A 17,208-nucleotide genomic window follows, 5' to 3' on the forward strand; every position below is an offset into this window, starting at 1 on the left:
TAATCCATGAGGTTCGTAATATGGAATTGAACTTTTTATATATTTTGTTGGTGTTTAAATATGAAAAAATAAGAATATTTATTTCTTTTGTTTTTATAAAACATAACTTTTTTTTTTTTTTCAATGTTCACCATAAAAAGTGTTTTTTGCATTTCCTATTCTATTTAACAAAGTATCTTTTTATAAATTTTGATTTTGCTTTTGGAACATTTAAGTTAATATATAAGGAAGGGCTCACAATTGTGTTTTAATACAAGAAAATTTTACTAAATTTATAATTAAATTTTATTTAAATAATTATATTTTTTGTTGATCATATTAAATTCCACAATATCTTTATTGAATAAAGTTATTAATACACAATGCTAGTTTTAAAAAATTAACTTTTTATGAACTCGGAACCTTTTATTCATATAATGAATTGAATATTTTCTTTATATTATATATTTTCTATAAAATTTAAAGCCAAATTTATTGTTTTAATAGTATCTGAATAAAAAAATAATAATAAAAGAGACTGTAATTTTATTTGTATATTGTCTTGTGATGAGTACTACAACTATATACTACAAATCGGTTGTTTTGAAGAAAAAATACATATGAGTGGATTTCATCTATTTCTTGATTTTCAAAGAATGTAATTCAAAATGTTTAGTGTCTAAAATTATTAAAAATCGCTGGGGGATCATAACTGCCAATTTGTTTAATTTTCATGCTTATCTAGTTTAATTCTCATACTTTCAGTATTGTGCAAATTAATTTGGACAAATGCAAAAAAATTGACATATGTTGTTTAATTATTATAGGTTCACTTACATGCATGGAATAGCAATCTAGTTGCAAATATGTCCTCCTCTAGCTTTAATGAGATCCTGTTCAATGTTTTAGCATGGATTCCACTAATTTATAAATAAATTATTGATGTGGTCATCATGAAACCAATTTTTTATCACATTTTCTCTATTATATTGTTACGAATCTGTGATGCTGCTTCCCAGCGTAGTTGGTTTCATCATCAGAAAGACTGTTTTACAGTCATCTGTTTTGGACGGAGTCCGGGTGTCGCGTCGGAGGTCCCAGAGCTTGGCGACTTTGGTGCCAAAATAGATTATACCCGAAACACCGAGAATTTTCCCGATCCGTCCATTGGGAACCGAGATACGCCTCGAAAGTTCCTGATGGACCGATCGGGAAAATTCTCGATGTTTCGGGTATAATCTATTTTGGCACCAAAGTCGCCAAGCTCTGGGACCTCCGACGCGACACCCGGACTCCGTCCAAAACAGATGACTGTAAAACAGTCTTTCTGATGATGAAACCAACTATGCTGGGAAGCAGCATCACAGATTCGTAACATTTGGTGTCAGAAGTGGGATAAGCTTCAGGCCATTTGGTGAAGTAGTCTATGTCAACCAGGGTGTTGTTGTTGCCATCTGATGACCTAGAAAGAAGGCCTAGGATGTCGAAAACTATTCATTCGAAAGGTGCCCCCTCATTATACAGCTACAGTCTTCCTTTAATGGGTTTCCCAGGACCTTTACGTGCAACACAGGGATTGCATGTGCGACACCACTTCTCCACGTCATTTCGCACATTATTCCAGTAGAAACATTCTCGAACTTTTTGTAAAGTCTTCGTAACACCAAAATGACCCCCAGTTGGACTGCCATGGAGTTCTTTAAGGACTGTTGATACTGTTGTCTTTGGGAGTATTAATTGCCATCTGAATGCTTTTCCATCGTCAGACTCCATTTGCGATACAGCACGCCATTTTTTAGGTGGAGAGAATCCCAAAGAGCCCAGTAACGCTTCGTTGTAGGATGGAAAGGGGCCAGCTAGGCTTTCCGCCTGTTGACTCTTTAAATTCAATTATTGGTTTTATTTCAGGATAAGCTAGTTGGTCTTTCTGGACACTCTCGTCACTCCATGGATCTGATTCTGATGTTGATAGTGTTGTAACTTGGCGATCTACAGGATCTACCATGCCAAATTTCTTTTCAACTCTAGAGCAGTATTTGCAGCTCTCCGAACATGGTCTTCTCGAAGGAGCATCTACGTTTCCATGCGCTGATCCTTTTCGGTAGCGAATTTCCATGTCATATTCCTGTAGTCTCTGTATCCATCTGGCTATTTGACCTTTTGGATTTTTAAAATTCAATAGCCAGGTTAATGAAGCATGATCTGTACGAAGCAGAAACCTTCGACCGTAGAGGTAAGGGTGGAAGTTCTCTACGGCCTTTACGATAGCCAGAAGTTCCTTCCTGGTCACACAATAATTTCTTTCCTGTTTGGACAGACACTTACTGAAATAGGTGATGACATGCTCCTGTCCATCTATTTCTTGGGACAACACAGCTCCGATGCTTTCATGGCTTGCATCCGTATCCAGAATAAATTGCTTTCCAATTTCAGGATATGCCAGGACGGGAACAGATGTTAGGGCGTCTTTGAGCTTGTTGGAGGCGTTGTCACAATCGTCAGTCCAGATGAATTTCTGTTTCGTTTCGGTCAGTTTATGGAGTGGTCTGGCGATTGTTGAGAAGTTTTTCACGAATTTCCGGTATAATACGTGCATAAGCCTAAGAAACACCGGAGCTGGTGAACATCCGTCGGGCAGGTCCAGTGTCTTACAGCCGATATCTTATCCTTGTCTGTTCGAACACCTTTTTCCAAAATGATATGCCCAAGATAGGTGAAGTCACCTATCTTGGGCATATCATTTCTTTAAATGTTAGACTTCACGCCTGAATAGGTGGCACTTGCACGGGCTTAATTTCAGGTTAGCTTCCTTCAGCTTTTGCAGTACACGTCTAACATTTTGAAGATGTTCTTCAAAGGAACACCCCATGATGATGATGTCATCGACGTAAACCAGACAGGCTTCACAAGAAAGCCCTCCGAGAACTGTTTCCATAAGGCGTTCAAATGTTGCTGGCGCATTACACAAGCCGAAAGGCATAACCTTAAACTGCTATAGCCCCTGTCCTGTGGTGAAAGCCGTCTTCTCTTTATCTTCAGGATGGATTTGCCAATACCCACTCTTGAGATCCAGGGTGGAAAACCAGGTATTACCGGCAAGTGTATCAAGCGTGTCATCTATCCTTGGCAAAGGGTAGCTGTCCTTCTTGGTGACATCATTTAACCGGCGATAATCCACACAAAATCTAGTAGAGCCGCCTTTCTTCCTTACTAAGACGATGGGGGATGCCCAAGGACTTGATGACGGCTCAATTACGTCATTATCTTGCATTCTGTATCAATTCGGTGTTTTACTAGCTGAGTCCTTCCAAAGTCCGCAGATGTTCGAGAAAATAAGTCCTGGAATTCTTTTATCAACTCTCTAGCAGCACACCTCTGTTTTTCATCTAAATCTGCATTCTGCAGCAAATTTTAGACTAGATCGTCTGAAGAAACGTCCTGACTATTGCACTTCCGGTCTATACAAGTGACAGGAGTGCAAGTTGCTAGCACCTCTCCTTTCTGTATAATCTTTGTCTTATCACTGATGTTAGCCACTCTCACTGGGATGACTGACTTTGAGAGGTCCACTACCGACGAAGCTACCAACATTCCTGCTCTGGCACGGCCTGTGCCAGGATAATCCATTACACCAAATCGGAATTTTCGGTTATCTGCTACCAAACCGGGTATTACACATTCAGTCCTAGGCGATAAGGAGATGTCAGTTTTGGCTATTATTTTCTGGCTGGATTCCAGTTCAGCGTGTAATCCAAAAAGAGTGATGTCTTCAAATTTTGAATTCATTTTACTATTTCCGCAATCCAGTTTAAAGTCGTATATCCGCAGAAAATCTAGTCTGAGAATGCAAGAATCGGTAATTTCTGCTACAAATGCCGTATGGTGGTAGTTTATATTTCCAAAGCGTATACTGAGGTTGACTTTCCCATGAACATAAATCTTATCTCCCGTCACTGTCTGTAAAGTAATGCAGGGCGGCATCCAGATTATTTTAAATTTTAATATTTCTGCCAGATCTTCTCTTATTATGGTCACATTGGCTCCAGCGTCGACAACCATACGGCATGAGATGTTACCAATCCTATCACGTAAAGTCCATTGTCACCGCCACTTATGAAGAAGAAATGAAATCCGGACAGGAGGATCTTAAGAAGGACATCGTAAATGTTAAAGAAGAATTCTCCAATATCATTCAGGAGAAGATGAATGCAATTGAAGATAAGGTGGCTTCATTTGAGAATAAGGTAATTTCAGTGGAAACTAAAGTTTTGAAGATGGAAGAAAGTATTGACAAGAAAGTTCTAGAAAACATTGAAATTAACATTTTGAAGATGGAAGAAAGTCTTGACACGAAGGTTCGAGAAAACATCGGACACAGCTTAGTTTAGCACTAGCTTGACTCCGTCGCTGCTCTGCTAATCTCTGGAAGACCCGCTGTTTACCGTCGATTCCGACTACTACTCCGGCAGCTGCAGACTGTCTCCTATTATGGGTCTCAGGAGGCGGGGCTAGAAGCCTCTCAACCAATCAGGAACTTTCGAGGCGTATCTCGGTTCCCAATGGACGGAAGGGGAAAATTCTCGATGTTTCGGGTATAATCTATTTTGTCGCCAAGCTCTGGGACCTCCGACGCGACACAGGGAATCCGTCTAATACATATGACTGTAAAACAGTCTTTCTGATGATGGAACCAACTATGCTGGGAAGCAGCATCACAGATTCGTAACATTGTCCCCCTCCTAAGGACTGCCCGTCCCGGCAGTGCTACTTCAATCCAACAGCTGGCGTAGGCTTCCGAATGCTGTGATGATGATGCTTTAGGCGACTTTCGAATAGGACATCGTTTACTAATTTGGCGGCGACTAAAGATCCATCCGAACTTTCTCAGTGATTTTGACTCGGACCTCTTCGTCGTTTCGGATTGTACACCCAGACTTGATTTCTCTTCTTAAAATGCAATGTGTCCCATGGAGCGAAACGCTGGATCGTAGTAGAGTCCTCCGGAATGAATTTTTGCCAGACTGGTCGGTTGGTCGCTTTGAACTTCTTCCATCGAACCAGCCGTATATCAGGATGATCCAACAGTGCCTTCTGAAGTCCACTCGAATGCCAGGTATTCACCCTCGTCGCCAAAGCTATCACGGGAATACGTCCACCTCTTCCCGGTCTATTCTCGACACTCGAGAATTGTCCGACGCCCTCCACACAGGATCCTCTGAAGAGCGCATCCGTTTTTGCTGGAAGGGTCCTTCTGCGACGACGTAACATGCCCGGATGCACGGGAGATTCCTCGGCTCCTATTTGCATCACACTTCTATGCAGATCCACAGCAAAGATGAATTCTTGAAGGAGATCGAGACCGTGACTACAGGGATCAGCGATTCCAGCCACGTAGTCTTCTTCCGTGCCACTATGCAAGGAGATACCAAGAGGCTTGCAGAGAGGTAGTCCCTTTAATCTTTGGGACGAATCCAATCCAAACAGGGTCGCATTAACTCTTGCATCCATAGGCATCGAGCACGGATCGCCACCAACAACCCGTCGGAAGAAAGTCCATCTTCTCCATCCCCAAGCGCCTGCACTTTCGGTTCCCCTTCAGGGGACTCATTCGGAGAAGACTGTTTCAGTTCCGCAATTATTTGACATTCTCCCTGTTCGTTCCTCTCCTTATTAAACTTCGCTTCATCCTCCGGATGGCTAAGCTCCTTTTAGGTGACACCGATCTCCATTCGATCTTCAGTTTTTTCTTCCACTTGGCTCTGGCTGCTTCCTTCAATTTCTTCTGTGATAAACTTGAACGTCTTCGATTTTATTAACTTGATCTTCTGAAGCTTCTTTCATCGACGAAAGGCCTTTCTGTAATTCACTCCTCCTGGCTTTGATTCTCTTCCAATATTTTCTTTTCTGCAGCTTGGTTCTCTTCGAACATTTTTTTTTGTGCAGCTTGGTTCTCTTCCAGGCCTTGCTTCAACTCTTTCATGAAAGCAAAAATCTCTTCGTACTTGTTATTTTCTGATTCAACCATTTTTGCTTGGGATCTCGTCAGCACCATACACTATTAACCACTACCCCACTCCTGACACCAAATTGTTACGGATTTCTCTCTATCACTATCAATCCGTTGGGTTCGTTTACTTGTGTGTATTTAGTGGTTGTGTATGGTATGAAGATAACACAACACAATGATCAGCCCTTTCAGTAGACGAACACACAACACGTTTATTGACACTACGACACACAGGACAGCACAAACACGACAACTATATACAGCATAGAGAAGACAATTACCTTCAGCCGAGACGTGCACACAGCAGCACACAACAAGACTCTACTGCAGACAGTAGCGCACAGCTTAGTGCAGCACTAGCTTGACTCCGTCGCTGCTCTGCTAATCTCTGGAAGACCCGCTGTTTACCTTCGATTCCGACTACTACTCCGGCAGCTGCAGACTTCCTCCTTTTATAGGTCTCAGGAGGCGGGAGGGGGGGGGGGCTAGAAGCCTCTTCGAACTGCTTCTGGGACAAACACAAAAATTTTCACCTATGTTGCTTAATGAGTATAAGTTCACTTACACGTATGCTATAGTTGTCTAGTTGAAAATATGTCCTCCGCTAGATTTAATGGTTTCCTGTACACATTTTAGCATGGATTTCACCGATTTATAACATAAAATTTTGTTGTTGTCATCACGGAACTAATTTTTTTATGACCTTCTCAATCATATTTCTCTTAGCTGAGTAATCCATTTTACTCATTTTGCAATGCTCCACAAAATTTTGATGGGATTTACATCTGAAAAATTACTAGGCCAGTCCAAAATTGTTAATTTCTTTTCTTGAAAAAAATTCTTTACCAGCTTGAATTATGTTATGGAGCAAGATTGTGGGTGCTTAACTGTTTGATTTATGTCTTGTTGGGTTCTACAGCTCTTTGTCTGGCAAATGTTGATCGAATCTCTTGCACAAAAAAAACGTGTTTCATCGCTAAATGCATCCTTATTCCAACCTTTTGCAGTTCGGGATTGATATTTCCTGCCCCAATACAATGGTTTTCTCCTCATCGGGGGTGTCAACAACTGTTTTGCATGCATTTTACTATTTTGTATAAAAAAAAATTCGTCTGTCCGAGGTGTTGTTCTTGCATTTACTCATTCATTTTGGAGAAACAGTCCCGAACTTTATTTCGGCCGTCAATGGCGTGATTTTAAGGTCTCGGCTTAGGAGCCAGAAGGTTCCAGGTTTGATACCCGATTCCACCGAAGAACCGTTGTGTAAGCGGATCTCTTGCACGTTAAATCCGTCGAGGCCAATTGTCCTCTCGCTGGTGTGATGTGGAAATTTGGTGAGGGGGTGCCAGCTCAGGTGCCGTCCTCAAAAATACAAGGTCTGCCCCAAAATAGTCCTAGGGTTGCTTTAAAATGCGACATTAATATAACTAAACTAAAAAAAAAATTTTTAATGCTGAGTAATGATCCTAGAAACATTGGATTTTCTAACTCCAACTACTGCAGCAATATCCCTCACAGTCATTAAAGTATGCTGATTGAGGATAACAATTCTAGTTCTTTTCCTGGTCAAACCAGTTAGTCAAGGCTGACTTTTTTTTTAAAAGTGCAGTTGAAACCGGTTTGAGGCAGAAAATTCCCAAGAAAGGAAGAATTTTATAAAAAATGAAGTTTTTCCCAATTAATTTGCACAATATTTTAATAATTCTCATTACATCTAATACTTACCTGTATTTTGCTAATCGTTAGTGAATGAGTAGCAGCATTTACCTCTTTATATAAAAGAAATAAAATTGTATGTTAAATCAAATTATTATTTCTGCATTTTTTTTATAGATAAAATGTAACTTTTAATGTCAATGGAAGCACCTTTTATTATATCTTTGCTTGCTTTAAAAGAATGAATAACTTTAGTTATATAATTATATATTTAGTTAACAAAATATTTATCTATATATTATATATTACAAGTTAATTTTTAAATAATTACAAATACAAGTGAATCAATCTCCCTTAAAAGAAAATGCCTATAATATTCGATTTATCTAGAGGTAAAAGTCATTTAGTTTAATTCTTAACCTGTCTTTTTAACTTCATCATCATCTTTATAGTTGCATCTTTAGTTAAAGAACAAACCCTAGTCCCTTATAAATAACTGTTATCTTTGCCTAGTAAGCTAAAAACTGAGTGATTAGTGTTTGAAAAAAATCATAATTTTGAAAATGTGACCAGTGGAGGATATTAATGGAAATAAAAGAATAAATTGATTTTTTGTGTTTGTGTGCATTATAATACTTACTGAAACTATTTTCTTATGATTTTGTATCATATCAAAATAAGTCTACATTATTGCCATGTACATTAATTTCATGTGAGTATATTATCATTTGGGTTATTACAGATTGTGTCTGTAACTAATAAATAGAAAATGTATCCATTTGAATGGATTGTTAATCTCTTAACAGAATCACAGATATTATTGTCACTAATTAACTTACAATAGTTATAGAAGAAAATCCCCTACACATTAGAATTACTTAAGAAATAAAAAATATATATTTTTTAGAGTAAATGTGATTAATTTGGGGGTTATGTATAATTACTTGTGATTATTCATAATCATCAATAAAATTATTGTTGATTATGAATTATCAACAGTAATTATACGCATTGATCAATTTACCACAACATATATATTATTTACAATAAATACACTTTAGATGTAAATATACAATTACATAAAAAAATTTTCTTTCTATGCATTGATGTTTACAAGCACTCAGATCAAAACTAACTCCTAAAGTCGATTTGAAATTAATAGTGTTCCTCTCAAAGAAAAAAAATTGTAATGTCATATACACAATAAAAATAATGCTGAAAAAACTATTAGTAATAAACACCAAATGAAATGAGAACATTATGAATCAGCAAACCTCAGTTCATTAACCATGTATTACAATGCAGCATAAGAAAATGTAATAAAATGTGAAATTAACCATTCCATAACTAATTTTTGTTCACTTAAATTAATCTTGCTGTACATCATGCAATTCTCTCTCTCTCTCTCTCTCTCTCTCTTGTTTCCTTACAGTGGAATCTTCTGTAAACTTAAGATTCATGAACACATGAAATTAAAACTAAACATTAAAATCAGATTGAAATGAATAGTCATTAGTTAGCAGAATATATATATATATATATATTGCCAAACACACACACACAAAAAAAAAAAAAAGTGCTGAAAGAAAATAATTGGAAAAAACAGAATAAAAAAACTTCCAATTGTCCTGTGAAGTAAGATTGTAACATGGAAAAGTAATCTAATAACAATTAATCTGCACTGTCCATATGCGTGTTTATAAAAACTTCCAGTAATGTTCACAAACTTCTATATGGAATGAAATGCATTTTTATATAATAAAAATTGCTTAATGATCTTTGCCACAACCCATCAAAAAAATTCAATAAAACGTGAAATTATTCAAATTCTTGTTTTATAGCAAGAAATCAGCATTCACAGAATGTAGTTTTTCTTAATGTCAAATAATTCAAGCTACAATCCCATAATTAATTATTATTCAGGCACATAAAAAAAAATGTCTGAATTACCATATTCTAAAACAGTGTTACAGATATTTGCAGATAATTCTTAATACCGATTATTATAAATCAGCGGAGTTATTTTTGGTGACAAGAGTATTGATAAACATCCATAGAATATAATTTCTCATAACCTCAAATATTTCAAACTTATCACTTGTTATAATTTGCTACTTTATTTATGAGAAAAACTAGCTCCTTGAAATATTAAAAATCATTTTGTTTTCTTATTTTACAAAATGAAATTCATAATGCAGTTTTAAAAGCTTGAGAATACAGATTGCTCATTCTGATGTACAAGCCATCCTACAAAGTCATATTATTCATAATTGCAGTTTAGATACCAACCAGAAGTATTGTCTTCTTCTGGTTGGTATCTAAACTGGGAGGTATCTAATTGGAGAAAAGGCCGTGTATTATGGATCTGGCAAGAAATAAATCTCATTTGCAAACAGCAAAACATTTCATGATTCTTTACATCTTATGAATGAGTTGTCATATTACATTAATACTAACATTTTACTTTGCATTGTTTTAAAAAAAATTATTAATCTAGAAGAATTTTTATAGGTGTTACTTTCGACTTTTATAGGTGTTTTCATTTGACTGACCAATAAATTAATTGGCCAGTGCTGTTCATTTTTAACATAGCAAAGTTTTGAGATTTTGACTTTCGGTAGGATCTACAAATGCCAAGAAGAAAGTTATTATGAGAAACACTTTATTTTATTCTAACAGAAATTATAAAAAAGAGTGTATTTATCAACGTTGTCTTCTATGAGTCAATACCCTCTCTCAGTTAGTTATCTATCAGTATGTCCATTGTGAATTGATCAGGTTGCTTTCACATAGATTTCAATCTGTAAATCTTGCTTCATATAAATGTGTAGTGAAATAAGTTTAACAATGAATTACTGGATTTTATGAAGCAGTTTTGGATCATTGAATTTGACTTATCAATGATAATATATACAAGATATTAAAAAAAGGGGGGAGCAGATTTAAGAAAATGTATTTCTTATGTACAACAATAAAGGGAGATGCATGTGATGCATCACTGGGTAAAGAAAAATTTCGTTTTATTCTATGTCTGCACCATAAGTTATATTTGTTGAGGCCGCGGTGGCCTGATGGTAAGGTCTCGGCTTCGGAGCCGGAGGGTTTCAGGTTCGTGACCCGGTTCCACCGAAGAACCGTCGTGTAAGAGGGTCTGTTGCACGTTAAATCCGTCATGACCAAACGTCCTCCCGCTGGTGTGGTGTGGAGAGGGGGGTGCCAGCTCAGGTGTCGTCCTCGTCATCTGACCGCGGTTCAAAATGACGAGGTCCGTCCCAAAATAGCGCTAGTGTTGCTTCCAAAACGGGACGTTAATATAACCAAACCAAACCAAAGTTATATTTGTTATGGAAACAGACATAGAATCAGAAATCTGTTTCTTGTAACACATGAAGCAACTAGTCTCTGTTAAGTAAATTCGGTAAATTAAATAAAAATGTTGTAACAATTCGATCATGCAGTTGTTGGAGAATAACATGCATAAGTTTTAAACATGTACCATATTTTAGATATTATTATTACACATCTAATATTAAATAATATATTTGCTGTCTTTGGCAGCCAAAGCTGTTTGTCACAAATGTGCATTGCATTTAATTTCAATTAAATTTCTTATGCATAAATTGTTGTTTATGATTTTCTCAGCATAGTATTTCTAAGCATTAAATTTTGATAGACATCAAAAACGTATTATTTTTATAGCCCCACACCAGTTCTGTTTCTTACGTACATATGTGTGACCTTTCTTAATGGAATCGAATCTCATTACACCATTCTAAAATATAATTGTCTAAGTAATCTATCTTCTAATTGGACTTTGTTTTTCACAGTAATGTAAATTTTACAGTGAAATGCCCGAATAATATGTTGAATCTTTCATCCTTAACTTTCAACAATGAAACAAAATTACCCAATTAAATATTTGACGAATTAGTAAAAATACTTTGAATTTCCCTGTAACAACAAAAATTATTGTTGAAAATTATGAAAAAAAAGTTCATCAAAATTAAAAAAAGAATTACGCAATTAAATTGGCATTATTCGGTATCTTATAAATTTTATAATGGATAAAAAATTTTATGCAATAATAATTCGAAAACTGATTCATGGTGCGTATTTTCACTCTCCGAAGCATATTTCTGCCAAATTAGATAGCTTTTACAAGGCAATCGACTGGCGTGGATCACCAATAGATGCAGAGACCTATCCAATCTCCTTTAATTTCACTAGAGATTGCTTCTGTTTTTTCAGAATATCTGAAACTTCTTTATCCTTGTGAAAGGCACTGAAGAAAGATTACAAAATTTTGTATGCGGTTGCTTTTATACGGCAAAGGTTAATCTAACGTAGATTACTAAAACTCATTTGAAAATTTGTAAACAAATATAATGAAAATATTTAGCAAAAATAATCTTTCATGTTTTTAACAAACAATTTTAGTACTTTTCGGAAATTCTGTTTCCGTCAAAAAAAAAATCAGTTATAATGCCGTAAACACGGTATCTCCGCGATGTTGAACTCTTTAAAAAAGAAACGCATGCTGAGTAAAGAAGTGTTGCAATCAAATTGAAAGATTGCCCAAAGACAATGAATGGAAGAGAAAAATGTTTCCGCACTTGCGTGAAAACAAATGTTCGCCCGTGGCATTTTGAATGCAGTGTTTGTAAACAGATTTTATTTTTACTAGAAGCTGTGTCTTTTCAACGATCAGAGGTTCAAGGAAATGAATGAAACTAATTCAAAGTTGATTCTGGGATGACTCTTTTTCATTCTTGCCTGTAACCATGTTACAAAACATCGGATGATTTTAGTAAAAGTATTTGATTCATGAAACAAAGATTAGACGATATCGATAAACCGTACCGACTTCGGTTGATTAAATATTTTCTTATAGGGCATAGCTTCTATGACTACATTGCCCTACTGGAAATGCGGGACAAACGGAGGAGTAGAGTTCGATCAACTGAATAAATCAAAGTCCCGATCTGAAATTATATTAGAAGTAATTGGGAGTTCACAGAAATTTTGAACCACAGTGAGATGACGAAGACAGAATATGAATCAATAACTACTAATCAGACTTTCATATTATATCAATTAATAGCAGCGGAGTTAAGAATTAATCAATTTCTAAAATTGTTTCGCTAATTTTTGAAATTGATCACTGGAAAGGCTTTTCCGTGTGAAATTAATTATGTATTCTTGCATATATGTTTGTTTTTTCCCTTGTGTTCTAAATATGCAAAAAAAAAAAAAAAAAAATGCAATTGTCAAAATATATAACTTTAAAATTTTTATGAATCTCTACGTTATTAAACATTTAAAGTTTTTTTCTAAAAATATATTTTTGAAATCTGTTCGTGAATGTAAATACGTTAATTCAAAAACGTAATGAACTAGATAGATGAAATCTGGTATTATTTTAAATACGTACGAAACAAAATTTGTAAATACACATTCAGTCAGGTAGAAGAGATTTGATATTGACTTCATTACCCAGAATAAGGCCTGTATTAATACTATGCTTTCCGCACGTCTAATCGGGATTCTTTTGCTTGGTACCGGTTGGGCTGATATAGATAGTTTCCACGAGACACCAACATGGTGCCACCGGAATTTACCCCACAATTTCCACTGGAACCAACGTGATGAACGCATTTTTCGAAGAGGTTGAAACAGTTAACTGGAAAATAAAAAAAGAAAATGAACTAATAAGAAAGAGAAATGCAGATCGGATGGTTTGGCGAACAGCCCACGAAGACACCCAAATCATCCACAACTTAATGGTTTATCTGAAGACCAAAAGTACTCCTTTGTTTTTGTTAATTTAGAGGCACAAGATCTGAAGGAGCTCCGAATGCGGCTAGATAATCTCATCATTTTTTTATCGTTCGCGAAATTCGCCTGTATTCTATCAGAATCCTTTTTATTTATTATTATTCAGTTATCATTTATTTATTCTTGTTGCCTCGACCGAAACAAGGATTGGGTATTACTGTATAAACCTTGATACTTTGTATTAACCCTTTCTAGAGCCGTGGGAAGTATGTTTCCCACCAAATTTATCAATCTTTGTATGAAATTATGTAGTTTGGCATTAGTTCTGACACACTTTTTTAGAAAGACAGAAACTTAGATGCTTCAGTTCTTTATCTCACACAAAATGATGCGTCTAGATTTGTTACTTAATTATTAATTAACCAAATTAATTAATTAATCAAATTAAATGTATCTAATAAGCTAAATGAATCCCTTTTCTTATTCTAATTTCAAGCCTAAAAATATTTTAACATAATATGACTAGAAAAAAAGGGCCCTTTAAAGGGCTAAGACTCGCAATAGTATCCGGTTTACAAAACTGGTTCAGATTAAAAGTATCAGGTACTCATTGTCAGTTTTGAACCGGATCCATAATCTTCATTACCACAATTGTTTTCGGTCGGATGATAATGAAAATAAAAATCATTGTGGTTATGCATACAACATCCTAAATGACCGAGCCGATTCAACCAAACTCTGCACCCTTATTCATTAAGATGAGAGAAAAGACACTGCAAAAGTTAATTAAATACTCATTTAATTTGAAATGAATTGAAATTTTGCCATTTTTCTGCAGTAATATCAAAACAAAAAAAAACTTACAAGAAATATTTTAATACCATTATAAAAGTCAAAATTTTACAATTTCAATGATATCAATTTCCTTTTTGCTTAATATTTCTTTCAATTGTTATTAATTTTTTTAAAAAAAACTTTAAGTACATTAAAATTGTAAATTTAAGTACATTGACTACTTTACTAATATTTATAACTTCTGTTTTATTTCAATGCATATCTTTTTTATCTGCTTTTCATTTAATTTAAAGTACTGTTTCAATAATGCCCTAAGAGCAAGCATAAGTTTATCATTGAAATGGTGAAAAGAAATGCAAAACGCTTACGAGCAAATGAAACAAAATGTACGTCTATAGCGGACACTTCAAGCTGTGAGAAATTAATTACTGTTTTGCTTTTTTTCACAGAAACTTCGTAGGAAGGGAATAATTAATTCGAAAAAAAATTTATACAATCATAAATTTAAAAATTCTAATTTTTCATTGAAATAATTTTCACGTTTGTGCAATATTTTCTTTCGATTTCTATTAATTCTTTAGGAAATTTAACGTAGATCATTTTAAAATAATAAATAGGTGCTCCTTCATTGGATAACGTTAAGATTTTGAAATATTCTATCACTAATTTTTTATTTGAATTTATACATCTTAAAAAGAGATTTGTGTGCTATAATATTTTATATGAAAGGAGTATCTGCATTAAAAACTCTGTACCAAAAAAAGGCTTTTAATTCCATGCAATGCTAGGTATATCAACTAGTTTGATATAAAATACTAAGTCGATATGGCCTAATTCGCCATCTTGCCTGGGTGACAGTCTTAGCATGCCTGCTGTTTTTCAACAATATATATTTCATTCCCAACTATTATTGCTCTTTACTTTAGATAAGATGCGTACCATTGAAAAATCCCCATCTTCTTCTGTACTAACTATATGAACAAAGCTCTTCTTTTCCTCTTTTCTCTCTCTCATCAATCACTGTCAAAATTAAGGCTACTGACACATTGTCGTCAGTAACTTTTCTAAATAGGTAAAATCGTAATTTGAAATCATATTCCTATCAATGAAAGCTATTTTTAAACTACTTTAATATTGGGTTGTTTTTTTTCAATTTCTGTTTTATTTTAATTTATATCTTTTTGTTTGCCTCCCATGCTTTTTTTTCAATGTATTATTTTAGCGATGCCTAAAAATAAACGTACAAGAGGTGTTCAAATGAATAGGTACGAAACGTCGAAACAACGTAACCGTTAACATATCTGCCTATGCCGCTATGGGAGAACGTAAAGAGACATCTAGGGATGTGATTGGAGTCTCCGGCGTAGATCGGAGCATGCGCGGGTGCCTGCATGCGCAAGAGACAATAGAACCTCTTATAAAGAGCGCCGTTCAAGGTTCGCTACTTGTTGAATTCCTCGATGACAGAAGAACGATTAACTCCGATGTGTACTGTGAGACACTCCGAAGACTACGCAGGTCCATCAAGAATAAAAGACCGGGGCAACTCAAGGAGGGTGTGGTCCTGCTCCATGATAAGCCGCATCCACACGTCTCCAGGGTTACACTCGAGGAACTGGCCAAGTTCAAGTGGGAGTAGCTCGACCATCCACCCTACAGCCCGGACATGCCGCCCTGCGATTTTCATGTGTTTGGTTCCCTGAAAAAACAACAAAGGGAAGTGCTTCAACTCGGACGGCGAACTCAAGGGCCCTGTGAAGACTGGGTTTCGTCACGGCCACAGGAATTCTGGGAACAAGGGATCCTTCGGCTCACTAATCAATGGGATCGTTGTGCTCAGACTTAGGGTGTATACTTAGAATAAAGTCCTCATTTATACTTGCCGTGTCGCTTCGTACCTTTTCATTTGAACACTCCTTGTAGGTTAATTGCTGAAACGAAAGGAAGAAATGCGAAACGCTTGCAAATAAATGAAACAGAATGTACATCTATAGCACCCGCTTTAAGCTCTGAGAAATTAACCTATATTTTGCTTTTCTTTCTCAGAAACTTGGGGAGAAATTAATCCGAAAATTGCGTGAACTGATACCCATCGAGTACCCGGTTTCATTATGATGGTAAAAGCATCGGTTGCCACTGTATCAGGTAGAGAAGTATTGCGAACAATCGAGTGTCAGCACCAACCACTGCCAAACCAGGTATCAGCCTAGCCTTACAGAAACATCTGGTTTATTGAATATTCAGTTTCATTTTGTTAGAAATCATTCTTCAAAAAAAAAAGTACATGGGTAATTTACTAAAGTATTATTCAAATGAAAATTCTTGTAGGTTTTAGTTAGTTTTGGTTTAGTTATATTAACGTCCCGTTTGGAGCAACACTAGGGCTATTTTGGGACTGATTTCGTCATTTTGAACCACGGTCAGATGACGAGGACGACACCTGGAAAATTCTTGTAAGGGATTGAATTATTGCATGTAAACCAGCGGGAGTAGTCACCCCAAATCATTCTTACACTCACTCTAATAACGCAACTCACTCTAATAATAGTTTCATCCCAGAGAACACCTTACATGTACTGGCGTAGAATAGATACGAAATATCAATCTTTGGCATTTTTACTGAATCTATCGTATGATCCTTGGCGAGGTTTTTTGGCGATTTATCCCTGGCAGGCGGTTAATAATTACCGAAAATCGAATTTCTGTATAAGACTCGATTTTCCTGACTGACTGCAATAAAAAATTGACACGGATTTAATCACAAAATTATATACCAAATACAATCATGAATTTTTAAATCTGTATTTGTCTTCCTTTCTGTTCTCTTCAATATCTAGAGCGTTTTAGATTTGAAACTTGAAAAACTTAAAGAAGAAAAAAACACATTGATAGCAACTATGAACTTTAAAAATTTTTCAAATAGTTTATTCTAAAAAAAAAAAAAATTAAAAACTGCAACACACGTGAATCTAAAATAAATGCCACAGTTACCGCAC

This window comes from Argiope bruennichi, chromosome 6, assembly GCF_947563725.1.
Source record: "Argiope bruennichi chromosome 6, qqArgBrue1.1, whole genome shotgun sequence".
In the NCBI taxonomy this organism is placed as follows: Eukaryota; Metazoa; Arthropoda; class Arachnida; order Araneae; family Araneidae; genus Argiope; species Argiope bruennichi.